This window comes from Lynx canadensis, chromosome B1 (genome assembly GCF_007474595.2).
Source record: "Lynx canadensis isolate LIC74 chromosome B1, mLynCan4.pri.v2, whole genome shotgun sequence".
NCBI classification, from domain to species: domain Eukaryota; kingdom Metazoa; phylum Chordata; class Mammalia; order Carnivora; family Felidae; genus Lynx; species Lynx canadensis.
Window position 1 is genome coordinate 157,916,716 of NC_044306.2, and position 24,512 is coordinate 157,941,227.

Below are 24,512 nucleotides of genomic sequence, written 5' to 3' on the forward strand. Positions count from 1 at the left end.
AGCAGAAAACACAATTATTATTAAGAAAAGTAACTGTTTTGTATTTCTATTTAGTCTATATAATAATTTAGTTTGAGAGACAATGCATTTGCATTTATGTTGTGTATGTGTATAGATTATAAACATGTGTACTTGAAGTAACTGATTTGGTAAAATTACAGAAGATGCATTAGTGAAAAATGCTGATGGAAACCTCTGCCCTCATAGAGCTTACATTTATAGTGGAGAAAGGCAAAAAGAAAAAAAGTAAGAATATAGCAAATTAAACAAAGCAGAGGAATAGAAGGAGGCTGAAGGTACTGCTCTTTTAATTGGTATCATCAGGAATGCAAAATCAAAATATGGTATTTGAGTAAAGGTCTGAAGGAGGTGTCTGAGCAATCCACTGTAATAACTTTTAGTTTTATTCTGAATGTTATCTAGAGACATTAGAGGATTTTGAAAGAGAGGGGTGACAATCTGTTTTATGCTATATCAGCATCACATTGGCTGCTCAGTGGGTAATATTTGAGTATACTGGTAGAAAATATATTTATGGCTACATAATATAAAAAATATTCCCTTGGACAGCTAACCCCAACATTTAACCTGCCTTTTTTCATTCAGTTAAACACTTGAGTAACTCATCATGTATTCCAATCAATAGCCAAGACTTGCTGGAGACTAAATATTTGAAAGAGACATCCTATTTTTAATTATTAATTATCCTTGGCTCACTAATCTCTATCGCTTTAATAAAATAAGTCATCAGAAAACATTGAATTGATCCATACTATCCCCTAAAATGCTCTGTGCAAATTGAGAGCATAATGTTATGCTCTCAACTTTATTAACAGTATAGAAAAATGGTCCATTCGAATAAAATTTATGAAGTTTTTGCAAAATCATAACTAAATGCTGTTAAAGTAGGGCAGAGAAAGGATAAAAACACCACAAATCCATAGTGTAGGTGTATGTGTTAGATTGTGGAGGGGAAAAAAGAAGACAAACAGGTAAGAATGCCACGAGGAACTAGGTATTGGGGGGCAGGGTTGAAATTTTAGATAGAGAGGTGAGGAAAGGCTTTATTTGGAGAGTGACTTTTGAATGGAAACCTGAGAGAAATGAAAGAACTGGCCAGGTAAATATAAGTGGGAAAAAAAAATCTGATAGACAAAATAGTAAAAGTCCTCAGAGAAGAGCCTTGAAATGTTCAAGAAATACCAAGGAGTTCAGTGAGTTGGAGGTAAAGGAGAGGGAAGGGAGCCAAGAGCCATAGGAGGCCTGGTCATGATTAGAAAGTTAATGAGGGCAAGTCGTGTGAGAACTTACAAGGTTTTGGCTTTTACTATCAATAGGAGCTCAGTGGTTTGGGGAATACGAATGACATGGCCTGCTTTATGCCTAGACAAGATCAATATGGCTGCTCTGTGAAGAATAGATAGAAATGAAGATGACTTGGCTGTTACAGCAGAATATGTATTTTTTGTAATTTGAGATATAATTGGCTTATAACGTTGTGTGAGTTTAAGGTATACAATACATTGATTTCATACATTTATATATTGCACATACATTTATATATTGCGGTATGATTACCAACCTAGCCTTGGCTAACACCTCCATCATGTCCCATATTTATCATTTCTTTTTGTGGTGGGAATCTTTAAGATGTAGTTTCTTAGCAATTTTCAAGTACATAATGTTGTTACAATGCTGTGCATTAGATCCCCAGAACTTATTCATCTTCTAACTTCAAGTTTGTGCCCTTTGATCAATATCTAAGATTAAACAAGTAAATGACTAGTTTTGACAACTGAATCACAAATAGGATTTTGATTGATGCTATTTCAAACTTTTCTTCTCTGTTCCGAAAAACAGCTGACAGACTGTAGGAAACCAAAGCCAATATTTCAGAAGTTGCATGCTGGCGATTTAAAGAACAGATTTAGCCTGTAGATTTATTTTGTTTGGCACATAACTGTTTTTAGCCAACACTTAAAAATTGGGAGAATTCATATAAAATATGGTCTTCCAGATTATCTTGAAATGTCAGACACACTGGCAGCACTAGGCCCAGCATCAACAACAGGAGATGGTTAGTGTGTGCCTAATTTACACAAGGCCATGGACTTTCCAATTTCCACAATCCCTCCCTCCCATTAGTGTGGCTCTGATAGCCAAGGCTAATGGTAACCTGCATTATGTAATATGTTTTCCCTGCTGTTTTCTTATGATATAGAAATATTCTACTAAATACATCTAGGTAAAAAGTGACAAAATAGGGGTGCCTGGGTGGCTCAGTTGGTTGAACATCCAACTTCTGCTCATGCCATGATCTCACAGATTGTGAGGTCAAGCCCTGCGTCGGGCTCCATGCTGACAGAGTGGAGCCTGGAGCCTGCTTCGGATTCTGTTTCTCCCTCTCTGCCCCTCCTCTGCTCATGCTCTGTCTCTCTCTCTCTTTCTCTCTCAAAAACAAAAAAATGTTAAAAAAAATTTTTAAAAAGTGGTAAAAGATATAAAGAAGGTGGCCTGCCTCAGGTTTTGTTTTCTCCACTTAGGAGTATTTGAGCTTGTGACCTCTATTGATATTTTATAAAATTTAATTATCTTATAAAGGAAAATAGTTAAGGCAAGGCATTCAATTGAATTAAACTTTGATATTAGGGGTAAAAAACAAAATTCCATTGCTAACAAAAGGCCATATTCTAACATGTCCTTCTTTAAGTTCTGAAACTGGTAAGGAGGAAAATTATTACAGGTCTGGAAGTCTTTTCACTTTCTAGAACTATTACATTCCATGGCCCTGCTTAAAGTCAAACCTTCATTTGTATTTCCACTCTTAATTTAATTATACACACATCTTAAATTCTAACTGTGTATTTGTTTTTTGCATTTAGAAGAAAAATGTGCATAAATATTAGTATATTTCTGAAACAACATAGTGGTTTGATCTCTTACAAGTATTATAAGGTTATAAGATTATAATATTCAGTTATCTATGGAGAATGAATACTGTATTTCCATTTACTGAATAAATTTGAATCCTGTGCTGTTAATGAACTAAAAAATGTGAAGAACTATTAGCCCCTTAAATAATATTATATTTCTCTGGATTAGTTTTGTGTTCATGAAGGAGAGCAGGGCATAATGGCTATTGCATATATAGGATACAGTTAATTGGTATTCAAATGACTGAAGGATGGGCAAAGAGTTTCATTAAATACATTATAGCACATTATTATCACATAAAGTAATTAAGAACAAGAGCTCTGGCTCTCAAGGGGGGGCGATATGGGTTCAAGTCCCAGACCTGGTCCCGAACACGTGGATGATTTGAAACAAAGGACTTACATATTCTGTGCCCAATTTTCATCATTTATAAAATGAAAAAATAGTGTCTATAATAGTTCATATAGTACAATAGTAGAAGACTTAAATGTTATTTTAGATTCTTTAATTATATTTATTATTCTAAAAAAAATTGTATCATTTGAAATTTATCCAGTGGTCCTGGATATGGTGCTGACAAATGGGAAATGGTATGGTAGAAAACTTATCTTTTACCATAAATATCTTGATATTTATTTGAAATTTTACACCAAAGCAAAGCAATTATATCATTATTTTAGAGGGTTTATTTTTTTTTCCCAAACGGACACAACTAGGAACTTGTGGATGCAGTATCTGACAGTCCAAAGTTATAAATACAAATCATGGAGAAAAGCATCAAAAGTGTTTGGTGGTTTTGTCAGATAGTTCTGGATACGGTGATTTCTTAATATGAACCCATTTCAGTCTTCTGTCACATACTAAGTCCAGGATGTTTACATGACAAATGGCCTATATAGCACCAAAGAGACTTTTAAGATTCAGGTTATAAAACAACGTACAACACGAATCTTCTACAGTCAGGGTTCAGGTAGCCTAGATTTATACTTGGTTATGTGACACTGGGAAAATTACTTGTTTTCTCTATGCCTAAGTATTTCTCTATAGTAGAATGGTGATAGTGGTGTGATTTCTTTGATACCTTCTCAAATAAAATTTAATAAATTATTGAATTGGTTTATGTAGTCACTGGTACAGAGTCTGGACTTAGTAAATTATGATAATTATTACTACATAAGCATAGGAAATGCAAAATATACATAATGAGATGGTGTTATGGGTTGAATGGTGCCCCCTCCCAAATTCATATGCTGATGTCTTAACACCTAGAACCTCAAAATGGGACCTTAGTTGGAAATAGAGTGATTGTAGATATAATTGGTTAAAATGAGGTCACAGTGGAGTAGGGTGGACCCCTAATCCAATATGGCTGTTGTTCATATTAAAAGGAGAAATTTAGAGGGGCGCCTGGGTGGCTCAGTCGGTTGAGCGTCCGACTTCAGCTCAGGTCACGATCTCGTGGTTCACGAGTTCGAGCCCCCCGTCGGGCTCTGGGCTGACAGCTCAGAGCCCAGAGCCTGCTTCAGATTCCATGTCTCCCTCTCTCTCTGCCCCTCCCCCGCTCATGCTCTGTCTCTCTCTCCCTCTCTGTCAAAAATAAATAAAACATTAAAAAAAATTAAAAAAAAAGGAGAAATTTAGAGCCAGACATGCAAATAGGTAGAATGCCCTGTGAGAATGAAAGTATTAAGTAAGAATGATGCAACAGAAGCCAGCAAATAGCAAAGATTGCCAGCAAACCACTTGAAGCTAAGATAAGGAGGGAATAGATTTCCCCCTCACAGATCTCAGAAGGAACTCTAACACTATAACTTTAGATTTCAAGGCTCTACAGCTGTGAGACATAAATTCCTGTTTAACCCACCCACCTTGTGGCATTTTGTGATGGCATCCATTATTGACCAGCACAAATGGTAAATGGTAGTTACTTCTAAATATAGAAGTGAGAAATTTTAATTTTTTAAAAAATTTTTTTAACATTTATTTATTTTTGAGACAGAGAGAGACAGAGCATGAACGGGGGAGGGTCAGAGAGAGAGGAAGACACAGAATCTGAAATAGGCTCCAGGCTCTGAGCTGTCAGCACAGAGCCTGATGTGGGGCTTGAGCTCACGAACAGTGAGATCATGACCTGAGCCGAAGTTGGATGCTTAACCGACTGAGCCACACAGGTGCCCCTTAATTTTTTAATTTATGTCACTTTTGCCAAATTTTCTAATATCAACATGTAGTAATTTAATAACCAATATATTATAAAAGTTATACATATATATCTTCATTTTACAATTTAGAAAATTAATAAAATACACTTATCATATGTCATACAGGACTGCCATGTTCATTACTATTTGGACAATATTTATAAATGAAAGTAAGATTAGAATACAATGATGTATTTCTTTTTTTTGGATTAAAGTGAGTTGGAATTATGTAATTGAGACTGAGCCTGTAGCCATGAAGAACTATGGGAGCTGAGAGATCCCACAAGGAAAGACAATTCAAATTTCACAATAATCTTTGTCATAGCTCAAAACAGTATCTACTAAAGCAAAATATAACAGAATTTTTTATCCCATATGTATGGCAAACACATTAGCCTTCAGAGGGGCTCATTTTGACTTCAAAGTATCAGTTTGAGATTTAGAGAAGAGAGAACCCAGCTTTTCCAGAACAACACCTATGGATGGAATTTGTCCTACCACTGACATTTAAAAAAGTGGATGGACCAAAGCTATTGTATGAATAAGAAAGCCAGAAAATAGGGAAATTGGGATATTATAGGAAACTTACATCATATTCTCATTTACAAAGTTTTTTTTCTTTTAATCCGTTGGTTTAATAGTATCACATTGCCAATGTAACAGACACAGACATTGTGTCAAATAAATTACATATAACTTACAGTGGAAAATGCTATTTCTATGATCAAAAGTCTATAAATAAAAGAAAAACAGAAAATTTCCTTGTGAACGTCATGTTATTGACCATGATGAAAACACCTTGGCATTTTAATGTGGCAATTTGACAGCCTACATTTTTTTTAAGTGAATCAGTTAAATAATGATGTGAACAACTAACATTTTTTCTTGGTATAACCATGAAGAAAATATTCAATAAATGGTTGTAATAATTGCCCTTTAGATATGTTATTCATTTTAATTTATCCCAAGTTTAGCAAACTATCACTAATCCTGTCTTGTGTTTGCACTGTTTAACCATAAAATATTATGCAGTTCTCTTCCTTGGAGTTGTTGTGAAGCATTCTTAAAGTTCTTTGGAAGGGTCTCTGGTGGCTTTTACTAACTCTGTTTTGTTTATTTATTTATTTTTTCCTTCAGAGAACTTCCAGCTAACAGCTGACTGCATAACCTTCTATATGGGCTTTAGGTCTTGTGAAGGAAATCAATATTGTAAAGGTTACATTACTTGGCCCTCATTTTAGCATTACTGAAAGCAAAGGAAGGAACCAAGAAATAGGGTTTAAGATTAAGGTCTCCCCACCAAAATCTTGCAGGGAAAAGCTTTGTTCAGTCTCAAAATCCAGATACGTAAGTGGTATAGGCAGAAAAGCCTAAAATTTCTAGATCCAAAGCCATTTTTATATTCCTCCTACCAGCTTTGCCTCAGCAGCTGAACTGGACAAATTCATGTTATGTACAATGCAAATGATTATGAAATTAAATGGAAGTAGCTAATAAAAACAAAATGATTAATTTGGGAATTATGAGTAGTCACCATGGGAAGCAGAAAAGATGAGGCTAAAAAGAGAAAGAAAAGAGAAATTCTACTGACCTGTGAACTCCTTTTGAATGAATGTATTGATTAAAATAGTGGTGTCCTAGGGCGCCTGGGTGGCTCAGTCAGTTAAGCATCTGACTTTGACTCGCGTCATGATCTCACAGCTTGTGGGTTCGAGCCCCATGTCAGGCCCTGACAGCTCAGACCCTGGAGTCTGCTACTGATTCTGTGTCTCCCTCTCTCTCTGCACCCCCGCCTTCTGCTCACGCTCCGTCTCTCTCCCTCTCTCAAAAATAAATAAACATTAAAAATTTTTTTAATTAAAACAATAAAATAGTGGTGTCCTCCTTTATGAGTCTTAATCTTCTGAAAGTTTGAAATTCCTTCAAGTGTAAACTTTAGTGCATACCATTGTAAATGGTGAAATGGTGTGTGATAATTACCTGGAGCTATAATGTTTTCCTTCTCAAGAAAAGCCATCCTGCCCAGGAGAGCTTGAAAGCACTAGAATTTCATCTTTTGTCTATTGTGTTGTGATTTGTGTCACAGAAGCTAGAACATCAGTTATAATCAGACATTCCATTTTAGACCAGCCCATGGCTACCCATCTACATCCTTGGCTTTCATGATGACATTGCTATGTCTCTAGGACAGCTCAAGTTTCTATATTATTTTACATTGTGGATTACTTTCAGCTCATAATTCACTAAGAAGAACTAACTACTTCTAAGAGAAATGAAAACAGCAAGGCACTAATCAACAGCTCTTTCCATCCACTGGTGTCCACTTACTTACTAATTCAGTGGTCAAGGTTGACTGATCTATAACTTAGAAAATCTAGTTAGGCTTGCCCCATGCTAGCCAATGCTCAGGGTTCAGATTACTTCTTTATTGCATTTATATTAAGCAAACTGCTTCCAGTTATTTTATTTGTTTTTATCTCCTCATTACCCACAGATCTCCAAGATTAGAAGCACAATGCCTTATTACACATCATATCACTGGAACATCCCCTCTCCCAAAAGGGAAATATTTGCCGTTGTTAAAATGCATCCTTGGGGCTCCATAATATTAAATGTCTCACAGAAAACTCCAAGGTCTGTTATGTTCATGATATACTCCTCATAAAAAGTATAGAGGGGAAATGAGTATTAGTTAGTGATTCTTCAGATGTTACTCTCATTTCATAAATATATTTAGAAGAAACTAAAGATTCTTTGCATTTTGAAAAAAGATATACTGCATTAAAACATACTAAATCAGCATAAGAAATTATTGGTGTATATTAATCAGCCAGACTGAGAGTTTAATGTTAGATTTAAATAGACACATTTAGCTAGAATATTAATATAATTACAACAGGAATAATAAATTATCTGTTATCTTTAATGACAGGGAAATGTGGTATTATAGTTAATCAAATATTTGGATTAATGCTATTGTGCATATCATGTTTTTTAAATCCAAATACAGCATATTAAAAGTGTTGTTAAAATCATGCTGAAAGGAATTTAATAGATAATGAGTCAGATAGCATCAAGGTGTTCACATTATCATCATTCTAAATAAATGCTGAAATTCTTGTTAATATAATTCTGATGACTATGATACTGGATGAAAGAGAAGTGAAGGAAATACCTACATGTTCCAATGCTAAGCATTACAACTTCAAATCCATGGTTGTATCAGCCACTTTCTTTACAAGTCCAGTGAAAGTCACTTATTCACTCATTCATCAAATATTTATTGAACATCAATAATGGACCAGTGCATTGGGTAAGAGCTATAAATATAATAGGGAACAAGATCCAGTCACAATCCTCAAGAGAGAAGACGTCTAATGGGCAATTTAGTCAGGTAAACATAGTACCTATAATACAGAGGACCCCTCTCACAGCCCTGCAGTGTCATAGAAAGATTCATGAAGCCAGTAAGAGGGAAAGTTGGAGAGCATTCAGGCAGCCTTGACAGCAAGGGCAATGGACCAGAACAGAAAAAGTATATTCAGAGAAAAAAATAAAGTTTTAGAGCTAAAATTGTAAAATTGTTTGTGTTCATCTTAAAATATGACATAATTATAAAAAAATTTGCTGAATGGAACTGGATCAATATCACTATTGACATAGAAGAAATCATTATTTGCTTCAGACCTTGTCATATCATAAAAAGATATATTCTACAATTTTTACAGCAAAAAGAGTTGTATTTTATAACTTTTGTTATTTCTACCCCTCATGGTAGAGATGCAGAAGGAGATGGCTCCACCTCCTGATTTCAGACTACAGTTCCTTAATTAGCATTTTAAAGTGACTACACTGGAAATGAGAAATTTAGCAAGGGCACTCCAGAAAAATTTAAAGTATTCATTCCTAAATTAGTCTGAATAACAAATTAGAGGTTGTGGGTAAAACTTCATATTAGTTTGAAGAACAGATATTAGAATGTAGGCTACAGGGTCTATAGATATTACTTGGTCTACTTCATTCCATTTATTTATTATATATCAGTAATACACATATAAATTAAAAAACATATTTTTAATGGTTTTAATTATGTATATCATGTGGGGTTTTTGGTTTTTTGTTTTTGTTTGTTTGTTTTTAAAAAATATTCCATAGTTGCTACATGCCAGGTAGTTTTCTAGTCAGTGGTCACTATAGCATAATGAGTGGCACAGTCCACATGCCTGCCTTTATGGAACTTACACCATATTGGATTATTAGCTTTTACAATGAGCCTCTAGAGTTATCTGAAGTGGTAAAATATGTTCAATTTAGGTCAACTCACCAGTTGTAGAGGTTGTGTGTAAGATTATAAGGAGATTTTATTGCAAACAGAATGAAGTGTTGGTCTGTGTAATAGAGTTTGAATGCATATTTCATTTGCTTTTGGTCATGTAAATTGAATCTTCAAAAATCCCAATTTACATTTGGGAATTAGTTGTCAACATTAAATTATAAGGGGGTTTCATTAAAAATGAGGACTCTTAAATTTTTCTTAACATTGGAAACTGACCATAGGATGCCCACATGATCTCATGGAACCTCTGGGCTATTACTAGATAGTATTTGCACCGCTAGAGGGACACCTACTTTGAAGTAGAGCCTCACAAGTACAAAATTGATTTGATATTCTATAATTTATTTTTTAACGAGCAATTTTTTAGAGAACTTTTAAGTTCACAAAAAAATTGAGAGAAAACACAGATATTTCCCAGATACTTCCTGCCCCTCCATATACATAGCGTCCCCCATTATCAACTTTGCGGTCCTCCCTCTCAGAGAGGTCCTTTGGTTACATTTGATAAATCTTCGCTGACACATCCTAATCACCCAATTCTGTGATTTACATTACCACTCACTCTTGGTATTATATATTCTATGGGTTTGGTCAAATATATAATGACATGTATTCATCATTATAGTATCACACAGAGTATTCTCACTGGTATCCACCTAGCATCCACCCTTCTCCAGCTGCCCAGTCCCTGGCAACCACTGATCTTTTTATTGTCTCCATAATTTTGCCTTTACCTTAGTGTCATATATTTGGAATCATCTTTTTTTTTTTTAGATTTGTCTTCTTTTACTTGGTAAGATGTATTTAAGGTTCTTCTTTGTCTCCTCATGGCTTGATAGCTCACTTCTTTTTAGCACTGTAGTACATTATCTGTATATACTACATTTTATTTATCCAATAACCTACTGGAGGACATCTTGGTTGCTTCCAAGTTTTGGCAAATATGAACAAAGCTGCTATAAACATGCATGAGCAGGTTTTTGTGTGGATATAAGTTTTCAACTCCTTTGGGTAAATTCCAAGATGTGCAACTGGTGGATCGTATGGTAAGAGTATTTTTAGTTTTATGAGAGACTGCCAGATTGTCTTCCAAAGTGCCTGTACCATTTTGCATTCTTACCAGCAATGAACAGGAGTTCCTCTTGTTCAGCATACTCACCAGCATTTGGTATCATCAGTGTTCCAGATTTTCACCATCATAATAGATGTGTAGTGGTATCTCCTTGTTGTTTTAATTTTCATTTTCCTGATGACCTATGATGTGGAACACCTTTTCATATGTTTTTTGCCATTTGCATATCTTCTTTGATGAAGTATCTGTTTAAGGTCTTTGGGTCATTTAAAAAAAATCAGGTTGTTTATTTTCTTATTGTTAAGTTTTAAGAATTATTTGTATATTTTGGTAACAATCCTTAATCAGATGTGTCTTTTCTGAGTACTTTTTTTTTTTCAACCAGTTTATTATTTCTCTTCTCATTCTTAGGCATTGTTTTTGGCATAATACAAGTATTTTGTTTGTTTGGTTGGCTTTTATTTCATTTCATAATGAGTTTCAGTTTATCAATATTTTGTTTTTCATGGATCATGCTTTTGGTGTTGTATCATACCCAAGGTCATCTAGGTTTTTGTCATATGTTATCTCCTTTCAGTTTTATGGCCTTTCTTTTTTCATGTAGGCCAATAACCAATTTTTAGTTAATTTTTGTGAAAGGTGTAAGATCTATATCTAAGTTCACTGTTCTTCATGTGGATGTACAGTTGTTCCAGCACTATTTGTTGAAAATAGCAGATTTCTTCCATTATATAGCCTTTGTTCCTTTGTCAAAATCAGTTGACTCTAGTTGTGTAGGTATCTTTCTGGGCTCTCTATCTTGTTCCGTTGGTCTCTTGTTCTATACTTTAACTAAAACCATACTATAATTGATTTCTATAACTTTATTGTAAGTCTTGAGGTCGAGTAGTTTCAGTCTTCCAGCTGTGTACTTCTTTAATAATAAGTTGGCTATTCTGGGTGTTTTGCCGTTGCATATAAATCTTAGAATCATTTTGTAGATACCACAAAATAACTTGCTTAGATTTTACTTGGATAATATTGAATCCACAAAATTGAGAATGACATGTTGACACTATTGAGTCTCCTATCCATGAACATGGATTATCTCCCCATTTATTTATTTTTCCTTTGATTTCATTAGTCAGATAATTCCTCATAAGAATTTTATTTTTTTTATTTATTTTTCAATATATGAAATTTATTGTCAAATTGGTTTCCATATGACACCCAGTGCTCATCCCAAAAGGTACCCTCTTCAATACCCACCACCCAACCAACCCCTCCCTCCCACCCCCCATCAACCCTCAGTTTGTTCTCAGTTTTTAAGAGTATTTTATGCTTTGGCTCCCTCCCACTCTAATCTCTTTTCTTTTTTATCCTTCCCCTCCCCTATGGGTTTCTGTTAAGTTTCTCAGGATCCACATAAGAGTGAAAACATATGGTATCTGTCTTTTTCTGTATGGCTTATTTCACTTAGCATCACACTCTCCTGTTCCATCCACGTTGCTACAAAGGGCCATATTTCATTCTTTCTCATTGCCATGTAGTACTCCGTTGTGTATATAAACCACAATTTCTTTATCCATTCATCAGTTGATGGACATTTAGGCTCTTTCCATAATTTGGCTATTGTTGAGAATGCTGCTATAAACATTGGGGTACAAGTGCCCCTATGCATCAGTACTCCTGTATCCCTTGGGTAAACGTCTAGCAGTGCTACTGCTGGGTCATAGGGTAGGTCTATTTTTAATATTTGAGGAACCTCCACACTGTTTTCCAGAGTGGCTGCACCAATTTGCATTCCCACCAACAGTGCAAGAGGGTTCCCATTTCTCCACATCTTCTCCAGCATCCATAGTCTCCTGATTTGTTCATTTTGGCCACTCTGACTGGCGTGAGGTGATACCTGAGTGTGGTTTTGATTTGTATTTCCCTGATAAGTAGCGACGCTGAACATCTTTTCATGTGTCTGTTGGCCATCTGGATGTCTTCTTTAGAGAAGTGTCTATTCATGTTTTCTGCCCATTTCTTCACTGGGTTATTTGTTTTTCGGGTGTGGAGTTTGGTGAGCTCTTTATAGATTTTCGATACTAGCCCTTTGTCCGATATGTCATTTGCAAATATCTTTTCCCATTCCGTTGGTTGCCTTTTAGTTTTGTTGGTTGTTTCCTTTGCTGTGCAGAAGCTTTTAATCTTCATGAGGTCCCAGTAGTCCATTTTTGCTTTTAATTCCCTTGCCTTTGGGGATGTGTCAAGTAAGAAATTGCTACGACTGAGGTCAGAGAGGTCTTCTCCTGCTTTCACCTCTAGGGTTTTGATGGTTTCCTGTCTCACATTCAGGTCCTTTATCCATTTTGAGTTTATTTTTGTGAATGGTGTGAGAAAGTGGTCTAGTTTCAACCTTCTGCATGTTGCTGTCCAGTTCTCCCAGCACCATTTGTTAAAGAGACTGTCTTTTTTCCATTGGATGTTCTTTCCTGCTTTGTCAAAGATGAGTTGGCCATACGTTTGTGGGTCTAGTTCTGGGGTTTCTATTCTATTCCATTGGTCCATGTGTCTGTTTTTGTGCCAATACCATGCTTTAGTAGAGGCTAAAGTCTGGAATTGTGATGCCTCCTGCTTTGGTCTTCTTCTTCAAAATTACTTTGGCTATTCGGGGCCTTTCATGGTTCCATATGAATTTTAGGATTCCTTGTTCTAGTTTCGAGAAGAATGCTGGTGCAATTTTGATTGGGATGGCATTGAATGTGTAGATAGCTTTGGGTAGTATTGACATTTTGACAATATTTATTCTTCCAACCCATGAGCACGGAATATTTTTCCATTTCTTTATATCTTCTTCAATTTCCTTCATAAGCTTTCTATAGTCTTCAGCACACAGATCTTTAACATCTTTGGTTAGATTTGTTCCTAGGTATTTTATGCTTCTTGGTGCAATTGTGAATGGGATCAGTTTCTTTATTTGTCTTTCTGTTGCTTCATTGTTAGTGTATAAGAATGTAACTGATTTCTGTACGTCGATCTTGTATCCTGCTACTTTGCGGAATTCATGTATCAGTTCTAGCAGACTTTTGGTGGAGTCTATTGGATTTCCATGTACAGTATCATGTCATCTGCAAAAAGTGAAAGCTTGACTTCATCTTTGCCAATTTTGATGCCTTTGATTTCCTTTTGTTGTCTGATTGCTGATGCTAGAACTTCCAACACTATGTTAAACAATAGCGGTGAGAGTGGACATCCCTGTTGTGTTCCTGATCTCAGGGAAAAAGCTTTCAGTTTTTCCCCATTGAGGATGATGTTAGCTGTGGGCTTTTCGGCACATAAATGGCTTTTATGATGTTTAAGTATGTTCCTTCTATCCCGACTTTCTCCAGGGTTTTTATTAAGAAAGGGTGCTGAATTTTGTCAAAGGCCTTTTCTGCATCGATTGACAGGATCCTATGGTTCTTATCTTTTCTTTTATTAATGTGATGTATCACATTGATTGATTTGCGAATGTTGAACCAGCCCTGCATCCCAGGAATGAATCCCACTTGATCATGGTGAATAATTCTTTTTATATGCTGTTGAATTCGATTTGCTAGTATCTTATTGAGAATTTTTGCATCCATATTCATCAGGGATATTGGCCTGTAGTTCTCTTTTTTTACTGGTCTGTGTCTGGTTTAGGAATCAAAGTAATACTGACTTCATAGAATGAGTCTGGAAGTTTTCCTTCCCTTTCTATTTTTTTTTTGAATAGCTTGAGAAAGATAGGTATTATCTCTGCTTTAAGTGTCTGGTAGAACTCCCCTGGGAAGCCCTCTGGTCCTGGACTCTGATTTGTTGGGAGATTTAATGATGACTGATTCAATTTCTTTCTGGTTATGGGTCTGTTCAAGCTTTCTATTTCCTCCTGATTGAGTTTTGGAAGCGTGTGGGTGTTTAGGAATTTGTCCATTTCTTCCAGGTTGTCCAATTTGTTGGCATATAGTTTTTCATAGTATTCCCTGATAATTGCTTGTATCTCTGAGGGATTGGTTGTAATAATTCCATTTTCATTCATAATTGTATCTATTTGGGTCATCTCCCTTTTCTTTTTGAGAAGCCTGGCTAGAGGTTTATCAATTTTGGTTATTTTTTCAAAAAACCAACTCTTGGTTTCATTGATCTGTGCTACAGTTTTTTTAGATTCTAAATTGTTTATTTCTGCTCTGATCTTTATTATTTCTCTTCTTCTGCTGGGTTTGAGATATCTTTCCTGCTCTGCTTCTATTTCCTTTAGGTGTGCTGTTAGATTTTGTATTTGGGATTTTTCTTGTTTCTTGATATATTCCTGGATTGCAATGTATTTTCCTCTCAGGACTGCCTTCGCTGCATCCAAAGTGTTTGGATTGTTGTATTTTCATTTTCGTTTGTTTCCATAATTTTTTTTTATTTCTTCTCTAGTTGTCTGGTTGACCCACTCATTCTTTAGTAGGGTGTTCTTTAACCTCCATGCTTTTGGAGGTTGTCCAGACTTTTTCCTGTGGTTGATTTCAAGCTTCATAGCATTGTGGTCGGAAAGTATGCGTGGTATGATGTCAGTTCTTGTATACTTATGAAGGACTGTTTTGTGACCCAGTATGTGATCTATCTTGGAGAATGTTCCGTGTGCACTCGAGAAGAAAGTATAGTCTGTTGCTTGGGATGCAGAGTTCTAAATATATCTGTCAAGCCCATCTGGTCCAATGTATCCGTCAGGGCCCTTGTTTCTTTATTGACCATGTGTCTAGAGGATCTATCCATTTCTGTAAGTGGAGTGTTAAAGTCCCCTGCAATTACCACATTCTTATCAATAAGGTTGCTTATGTTTGTGAGTAATTGTTTTATATATTTGGGGGCTCCCGTATTCGGCACATAGACATTTATAATTGTTAGCTCTTCCTGATGGATAGACCCTGTGATTATTATATAATGCCCTTCTTCATCTCTTGTTACAGCCTTTAATTTAAAGTCTAGTTTGTCTGATATAAGTATGGCTACTCCAGCTTTCTTTTGACTTCCAGTGGCATGATAAATAGTTCTCCATCCCCTCACTCTCAATCTGAAGGTGTCCTCATGTCTAAAGTGAGTCTCTTGTAGACAGCAAATAGATGGGTCTTGTTTTTTTATCCATTCTGATACCCTATGTCTTTTGGTTGGCGCATTTAATCCGTTTACATTCAGTGTTATTATAGAAAGATACGGGTTTAGAGTCATTGTGTTGTCTGTAGGTTTCGTGCTTGTAGCGATGTCTCTGGTACTTTGTCTCACAGGATCCCCCTTAGGATCTCTTATAGGGCTGCTTTAGTGGTGACAAATTCCTTCAGTTTTTGTTTGTTTGGGAAGACCTTTATCTCTCCTTCTATTCTAAATGACAGACTTGCTGGATAAAGGATTCTCAGCTGCATATTTTTTCTGTTCATCACATTGAAAATTTCCTGCCATTCCTTTCTGGCCTGCCAAGGCTCAGTAGAGAGATCCGTCACGAGTCTTATCGGTCTCCCTTTATATGTTAGAGCACGTTTATCCCTAGCTGCTTTCAGAATTTTCTCTTTATCCCTGTATTTTGCCAGTTTCACTATGATATGTCGTGCTGAAGATCGATTCAAGTTACGTCTGAAGGGAGTTCTCTGTGCCTCTTGGATTTCAATGCCTTTTCCTTCCCCAGATCAGGGAAGTTCTCAGCTAGTATTTCTTCAAGTACACCTTCAGCACCTTTCCCTCTCTCTTCCTCCTCTGGAATACCAATTATGCGTAGATTATTTCTCTTTAGTGCATCACTTAGTTCTCTAATTTTCCCCTCATACTCCTGGAATTTTTTATCTCTCTTTTTCTCAGCTTCCTCCTTTTCCATAATTTTATCTTCTAGTTCACCTCTTCTCTCCTCTGCCTCTTCAATCGGAGCCGTGGTTGTTTCCATTGTATTTTGCATCTCATTGATTGCATTTTTTAGCTCCTCCTGACTGTTCCTTAATTCCCTGATCTCTGTAGCAATAGATTCTTTGCTGTCCTCTATACTGTTTTCAAGCTCAGCGATTAATATTATGACTATCATTGTAAATTCACTTTCTGTTATATTATTTAAATCCTTTTTGATCAGTTCATTAGCTGTTGTTATTTCCTAGAGAGTCTTTTGAGGGGAATTCTTCTGTTTCATCATTTTGGATAGTCCTTGGAGTGGTAGGGAACTCAGGGCACTTCCCCTGTGCTGTCTTGAATAACTTGAGTTGGTGGTCAGGGCCTCAGTTGACCTGATGTCTGCCCCCAGCCCACCGCTGGGGCCACAGTCAGGCTGGTGTGTGCCTTCTCTTCCCCTCTCCTAGAGGCGGGATTCACTGTGGGGTGGCGTGGCCCGTTTGGGCTACTTGCACACTGCCAGGCTTGTGGTGCTGGGGATCTGGCGTATTAGCTGGGGTGGATCAGCAGAGTGCACAGGGGCGGGAGGGGCAGGCTCAGCTCGCTTATCCTTCCATGATCTGCTTTGGGAGGGGCCCTGTGGCACCAGGAGGGAGTCATACCCGACACTGGAGGGATGGATCCGCAGAAGCACAGCATTGGGTGTTTGCGTGGTGCGAGCAAGTTCCCTGGCAGGAACTGGTTCCCTTTGGGATTTTGGCTGGGGGATGAGCAAGGGAGATGGTGTTGGCAAGTGCCTTTGTTTCCTGCCAAGCTGAGCTCTGTTGTCCAGGGCTCTACAACTCTCCCTCCCATTGTCCTCCAGCCCTCCTGCTCTCCGAGCAGATCTGGTAACTTATAACCTGCCAGATGTTAAGTCCTGCTTGCTGTCTGAACACACTCAGTCAGGCCCCTCTGCTTTTGCAAGCCAGACTCGGTATCTCTGCGTGGCCGGCGGGCTGCCCCTCTGTCCTGGCTCCCTCCCACAAGTCCGTGTAGCGAGCACTGCCTCTCCGCCCTTCCTACCCTCTTCCGTGGGCTTCTTGTCTGCACTTGGCTCCAGAGAATCCATTCTGCAAGTCTTCTGGTGGTTTTCTGGGTTATTTAGGCAGGTGTAGGTGGAATCTAAGTGATCAGCAGGATGCGTGAGCCCAGCGTCTTCCTTCGTCACCATCTTCCCCAGTAAATGCCTCCTCATAAGAAATTTTACATTAAAAAAATTACACCTAAGTATTTCATTTTAGGGAATGCTAATTTAATTTTTTAAAGTTTACTTATTTTTGAGAAGGAGATAGATTGTGAGGGGAGAGGGGCAGAGAAAGGGAGACACAGAATCTGAAGCAGGCTCCAGGCTCTGAGCTGTCAGCACCGAACTTGATGTGGGGCTTGAACTTGTGACCTGCGAGATCATGACCTGAGCTGAATTCAGTTGTTTAATTGACCAAGCCACCCAGGCACCCCTGGAGAGTGCTAATTTACATAGTATTGTGTTTTGGATTTCATACTCCATTTGGTCATTGCTGGTATTTGCAAAGTTATTGACTTTTTGTTTTAGCTTGTATCCTGTAATCTTGCTATAAATGCTTATTAGTTCCCGGACTTTTTTTGTCAATTCTTTTGGATTTTCTACATAAATGATCACATGTAAGCTGTGAACAAAGACGGTTTTATTTCTTCCTTTCAAATCAGTATACCTTCTATTTTCTTTTCTTGCCTTACTGCAATAGCTTGGACTTCCAGGACAGTGTTGGGGAAAAAAATGGTAATAGAATAAATTCTTGCCTTGTTCCTGATCTCAGTAGGAAAGCTTTGAGTTTGTCACCATTAGGTGTGATGTTAGCTGTAGGTTTTGGTAGGTGGCTTCATCAAGTTGAGGAATTTCTCCTTTATTCTTAGTCTACTGAGACTTTTTAATCAGGAATTGGTGTTGGTTTTGTCAAATGATTCTTCTGCATCTATTGATAAGATCATGCCATTTGTTCGTTAAGTTTGTTCATATGAAAGATTACATTAATTGATTGTTGAATTTTTAGTCAGCCATGCATACTTGGGATAAATCCAACATAATCGAGGTGTACAATTCTTTTTACATATGTTGGATTTTATTTGCTAATATTTTGTTTATGAATTTTCCATCTATTTCATGAGAGATATTTGTAGTTTTATCTTCTTGTAATGTCTTAGTCAGATCTTGGTACTAGTGTAACACTGAACTTATAAAATCAGTTAGGAAATATTCTTTCTGCTTCTATCCTCTGACAGATATTGTAGAGGATTGGTATAATTTCTTCCTTAACTGGTCCAACACCAGTGAGTCTATATGGCCCTGTTGCATTGTGTTTTGAAAAGTTATTATAGATTCAATTTCTTTAATAGATACAGGCCTATTTTAGTATCTCTTCTATTTGTGTAAGTTTGTGCCTTGTGCAGCTGTGTTTTTCAAGAATTAGCCCATTTCATTTAGGTTATCAAATTTGTGGGCATACACTTGTTCATACTATTCCTTTATTAATATCTTAATGCTGATAGACTCTGTAGTGATGTCTCCTCTTTCATTTCTGATATTGGTAATTTGTGTCCTCTTTTTCATAGATAGTCTGGCTAGAGGTATATAAATTTTATTCATCTTGTCAAATAATTAGCTTTTAGTTTCATTTACTTTATTGATTTCCTGTTTTCAAATACACTGATTTCTTCTCTAATTATTATTACTTTCTCCTGCTTAATTTGGATTCAATTTGTTCTTCTTTTTCAATTTTATGAAGGTTGAAACTTAGATCATTGATTTAATATTGTTCTTCTCTTCTAATATATAGATTCCATGCTATAAATTTCCCTCTAAGCATGCTTTCACTGAATTAGTTTATATCTTAAAGTCATGCATATTTCATATTCTATTCCATATTCTACCTTTTATAATGAAAACATAATCTAGTATAATTAATACAACATTCTTATTTTGTTTCTTTAGGTGCTACAAGCATGCCTTATGCTACATGACCCTAAGGATATAAATACCTCAGGTAAGAAATAAAATGCTAAATTGATAGATTTCTAAGCAAATGGTTGTGGTTAGAAATACAGCTTGAGAGGCAGGACAGTTTTTTTAGATTACCAGAAATTTTCTTCACTTTAAAAAAATTACCCATTGTGGGGCACCTGGGTGGCTCAGTTGGTTAAGCATCTGACTTTGGCTCCGGTCATCATCTCGCAGTTCACAAGTTTGAGTCCTGTGTTGGGCTCTGGGCTGACAGCTCAGAGCCTGGAGCCTGCTTCAGATTCTGTGTCTCCCTCTCACTCTCCCCTCTCCTGCTCATGCTCTGTCTCTCTCTGTCTCTGTCTGTCTGTCTCTCTCTCTCTCAAAAATAAATCAACACTAAAAACAGTTACCTGTTGTCCTAATACTGTTTCTAAACTATTGCTGATGTCCAAGAAAATGATAAAATCAGTTGTCCAGCAAATTAATGAAATTGGAAGAAACATTTGCTGCATAATATGAAGCTCAGATTCAAAACAGTGTGCACAGATCATTTTGGTGTATTCTGTAGGTCCAATTTTCATAGTGTTATGGAATCTATGTCAGTGGAAGAGTATAATACAATAACCATACTGAAAATTTTAAAAATGGACCTTCTGTAGGAGCACATTTGTGAAGAAGTCTTTTTTAGAGAAGATCTATTGCTGGCAAATGGTTTTTAGCTAACCATAAAATGTGTTTGTTTTCCCTTGAAATTGATAGTTTTCCTGGGTACATGATTTTATATTGACAAATATTTTCACTTGTCACTTTGATGTTATCAATATGATATTTTATCCGCTATTGAACAAAGTGCTATCAGTCTAATACTCATTTCTTTGTATGTAATTTTTCTTTTCTATTTGGCTACTTCTAGACTTTGTCTTTGACTTTGATATTCCTTAGATATAAATTTCTTTATTCTGCTTGGAATATGATGTCCTTCATGAAATGAAGGATTTCTATTTTTCATCAGTATTAGAAAATTCTCACTACATTATTTAATATAACCTCCCCATAGTTTCCTTTATTCTTTTTTTGAACTCAGATTAGATGTATGGTGCACCTTACATTTCTGAGTGTGCATCTTATTTCAATTTCACATTTTTCTTTCTTTGGGCTGTGTCATAACTTAAGACCGATCTACTAGGTATTTCTGCTTTGGTTTCTAATATGCCTTTTAAAATATTCTCTAAGATTGTATTTCATTTTGTTTTGTTTTTGTTGTGATTCCAATACTTTTAATTACTAGAAGATGCAATTTGTTTATTTCTAAACTAACATGCAGTAATATTCTGAGTTTTTGTTTTATCTTTTTCTTGCTCATTCAAAAATGTTATATACATTATTTTTAAAACTTTATAACCTGTACTTAATACTTCTAATTTTGAATTACTTGAGATATAAATTTATTTTGTACTGTTTTTGCTAAGCTATGCTTATGATGGATAGTCTTCTCATGGCATTTGTTACTATGGTTTTATTGTAAACTCATATTTATCGGCACTAAATGTATATAAATTATGGCACTAAATCTATATAAATTATGTTGAATGATGACTTCCTATAAGAGTTCAAGAACAGAATCCTATCTCTGTGGATTCTTTCATCTCTATACATTTTGTTTCTAGAATTGTTAAGAAATTAAAAAAGCCATTTTTTCTGTATTTAATACCTCTGTGGCTTTACTTTCTGTGTTATGCATTTTGTTTTACTATTTATGGTTAACTTCTGTATGTCTAAAGAGTTTAAAGATATTTTAAAATATGTTTGCTATAATGTATCTAATATGTATATGTTTTTATTGATTTTTTTTCTCAAAATATCTGCACTACACTTCCAGGCTTGGTACTTTGTCATATTGATGATTATTTTCTCAAAATATTTTCTTACTAATTCTTTCCTACAAAAGTATATAAAACAGAAATACTAACTCAGTAGTAAATTTATGCCCAGTTTATACTACCTTGATTTTATTTAAAAATTTTATTTGATTAAATATTAATAATCAATATTTAATTTTAAATTAAATATTACACTGATATGATTTTTGTTATTGATGTTCTATAGAAGTGGTAGTATTGTGTTTACAGTTTTACAGAAAATATTTGAATTTTAAATATAGGCATATATATGTGTGTGTGTGTGTGTGTGTGTGTGTGTGAAAATGCAACAAAAATAAGCTATCTTTCTAAGTATGCATCTTTATAAGAAAATGAAATCTTTAATGGAATTTGAATACATACCAAAGTGTTTTCTAAATAAGTACATTGGGCCACCAAGAGTCTAATGTAGAAAGACAGTAAGGTCTAGCTACATTGTAGCAATGGACACATTAGTTATTTCTTAAATGCTGAGACAAGCTAGAAGGATCTCAACCTGGTTTCCCAGTTAAATTAATTAAATGAAAAAATGGAAAACCCTCAGAGTAGACACACATTTATAACTTCTATAAAGTACTCACATTTAAAGTCTACCTTATTTGAAGGACAGATAAAACAAGCTTTTTCAGGCATATATCTGTGCCCATGAGGTAGGGATATACTTAAATTCTCAAATTCTTATATTGTTTGTCAAATGGAGGTTTTGCTTTTTTTTTTTTTGAGTTTTTTTTTTCTGTTTCTAAGTAGATATGGTTTAATTATCTCAAAACATTTTCTTAATATAGCTAGATTCTTCTCTCTATATTTTTTTCATTAAATATATTATGTAATATTTGGAAGACAAGTTTTTGTACAAAATATTCTTAAATATAATGCAACTGTATTATGAGTAGTAAACATGTAAAAAATTCTCCCAATTCCCTTCATTTAATGATGGAATATTAAGAGTTCTAGATGGAACTAAAGGCCAATAAAGTAATACTGTACTATAAATGTAAAATTAATAAATACACAATGATTAACATATGTAATCTTAGAGAAGTGTTCATGTGATTGTGTATCATCATCCTAAACTTAAGTATAGCATCCTAAGTGAATTATTCATACTTTAATTTTCACCAAAAAGTTCATGTTTCATGGAGTTTATTAACATATAATAAGATTAAAAATTAGGTATCATGGTAAATTCTCTCAGAACCTGAAATTATATACAAAACTACAGTCCACATTGAAAATAATAACCAAAAGCTAAAAATAAGAGTTTTTGAGCAAAATGGTTTTATGCTCTACAGAACAGTAGTGACTCTATCACCTACTCAACATAGGCCAGTAGCATTCCTCAGTAATCATGAGGGAAGAAAAGATGGTTTCCATACTTCCAAAATCCTCCAGAGAAACAGTACTGGGAATATTTACCTGAGTTTTGGATTGGTGTTATTTACATGTTCTTTCCTCTCACATTATCTGTTATATCCTAAAATTTCTTTCCTTTTTCTAAACATATGAGTTCTTCTGATAAAAATTTTTCAATCACAAAGACTTAAATCCCCAATTTTGCATAATTCTTTGAAAACTAATTTTTGAAAATTCAATTAATGTTGAATGTGAAATATTTCTAATATCAACACATAACATTTATCATTTTTATTACAAGATATTGTTACCAATTTGTTATTTTTACCACTAAACTTCCCTTTATTTTTTAATTACTCAATTCTTCAAGTTTTATATATTGGGCACATTTTCATCTATAATTTCTATAAATGCATTTTTGTCTACAAATTATAATTTTCTTTGAGTTTTAATTTTGTTATCCTAGTGTTTCACGCACATGTATGTGGGCATATGTAAAAGAAAGAGATGGTTGATACATGTCATTAAATCCTTGTAAAGAATTAAATAAAATTTCCTGCTAATATTGTAAACTAAATAATATTTTAATTGAAGTATAGTTGACATACATTATATTTGTCACATTATGTTATTAAACATAATTATTCAATATTTCCATATTTTGTGAAATTATTGCCCCAATAAGTGTAGTTAACATCCATCATTATACATGGATTTTTTTTCTTGTGGTAAGAACTTTTTTTTTGGTAAGAACTTTTAAGATCTACTTTCTTAGCAACTTTCAAATAAGCAAGATGGTATTATTAACTATACTTGCCATGCTGTATATTACATTCTCATGATATTTCTTTTATAACCAAAAGTTTGTATCTTTTGACTCCCTTTACCTCTTTTGCCTACCCCACACTTACCACCAATCTGCTATGCTCTGTATCTATGAACTTGACTTTTTATTCTTCCTTTTCTTCTTTTTTTCAGATTCCACATATAAGTGAAGTCACTATTTCACTTAGCATAATATCATCAAAATCTACCCATATTATAAAAAATGGCAAAATGTCATTCTTTTTTATGACTGAATAATATTCCTCTGTGTGTGTGTGTGTGTGTGTGTGTGTGTGTGTGTTATATTTTCTTTATCCATTTATCTGCTGATGGACACTTAGGTTGTTTCCATATTTTGCTATTATAAATAATGCTGCAATAAACATAAGGTTGCATATATCTTTTCAAGTTCATGTCTTTATTTTCTCTGGATAAATACCTAAAGAATTGCTGGATTATACAGTAGTTCTATTTTTAATTATAGCTATTCTAACAGGTGAGGCAATATTGTGATTTTGATATGCATTTTCCTGATGATTAGTGATGTGAACATCTTTTCATGTATCAATTGTCCATCTGTATATCTATGCAAAAATGTCTATTCAGACTCTCTGTCCATTTTTTAATCAGATTTTTTTTCTGGCACCTAAGTTGTAGGAGTTCTCAGTAGGTTGCCTTTTCATTTTGTTGATGGTTTCCTTTAGTATGCAGAAGCCTTTTTTATTTTTTTAAATGTGTATTTATTTATTTTGAGAGACAGAGACAGAGAGTGAGTGGGGGAGGAGCAGAGAAAGAGAGGGAGAGAGAGAGAATCCCAAGCAGGCTCCACACCATCAGCACAGAGCCCCACACAGGGCTCAAACCCATGAGCCATAAGATCATGACATGAATGGAAACCAAGAGTTGGATGCTTAACTGGCTGAGCCACCCAGGCACCCTTGTGCAGAGGCTTCTTAAATTGGATATAGTTCCACTTGTTTATTTTTGCTTTTGTTGCCATTGCTTTTGGTGT